Raw genomic sequence first — 1,220 nt, 5'->3', positions numbered from 1 at the left:
CGTACATTGTGTACATATGCAACAGACTCTAAGGCAGAAACCTGAAACTATAAAACCCAAACATATGATTACTTGGTTTTTGGTTTCATGGTTTCCAGATTTCTTTCTTTTGTGTAGCTACAACAAAAATAGGTGAAAACGACATTATTAAATCCCTTAATATGATAGGTATATGTGGAAGCACAATTGATTTTATAAACAATAATATTGAAACCGTAAAACTTCAAAAACAGGTTTTCTGGATGACAATTTTAGTTTATCTGGTCCCTATAGCTAGCCATATATGTCTTGAACCACACATGAGATTGCATTATATTATATACAATAACCTTAGGAATAACTATGATGTCAGTTAGTTCAAAAATGTTGCTAGCAGCATTAGCTGCTAATTAAAATATTCACATCACAAGACACATGACAAACACTGCTTAATTTTTTAAAACATTAAATTCATAGTTTTCATTCGTCTGATATTTCCTTCTCAATGCTTGCCTCATTTACAAAAACAAAAGACCTGTCAATCTCACTAGTGATGTAATCACTAGGTAAAGGAGGAATGACCATACTGTCCAACTCTTGCTCTAATATCTTATCTATGGCCAAAAGACTCGATGATCATATTACAAAGAAAAGACTGAACTCACTTGGGTCATTAGGAGGGCCTACAGAAAGGCTGGTACCCACAAAAACACTACTGGTTGGAGTTTCACTGCTTTTACTGGTAGCCTATTGCAATCATTACAGGAATAAATACACTTGACAGCAGATACATATAACCCACTGATTGTGATATATTCTTAATACTGCGAGTGCGAGTTGAAGCCAGTGATGCCCTTTTAAAAATCATTGCACTGAAATAGCCAGTATTAACTATCTTGTCATTCCAAGACTTCAAGTATGCAGCTCTTACCTGTACCATGAATGAATTAATGGATTAATGGAATGATCCTTACATGAGAAGAAAGTGGAACATAAAGTATGAATATAATAATTCCTTGAGCAGCAATGAAGACTGTCATGATGTATGCAATGAAGAGAAGCTCTTTCCTGAAGAAGAGGACATTACCAAGCCATGCTATGCCCATCACAACAGTCAGTGATAATGATGATTTCAACCAATATCTGCAAACAATAAATTAATATAATATACTAGAGAATCATTAAATACTTTATATTGCTGTATTGACTATTTTTTGGTTGATTCTTTCTGTGTCTTCTCA

Source organism: Amphimedon queenslandica, unplaced genomic scaffold (assembly GCF_000090795.2).
Source record: "Amphimedon queenslandica unplaced genomic scaffold, v1.1 AMPQUscaffold_12180, whole genome shotgun sequence".
Lineage (NCBI taxonomy): Eukaryota > Metazoa > Porifera > Demospongiae > Haplosclerida > Niphatidae > Amphimedon > Amphimedon queenslandica.
This window is presented reverse-complemented; position numbering follows the sequence as displayed.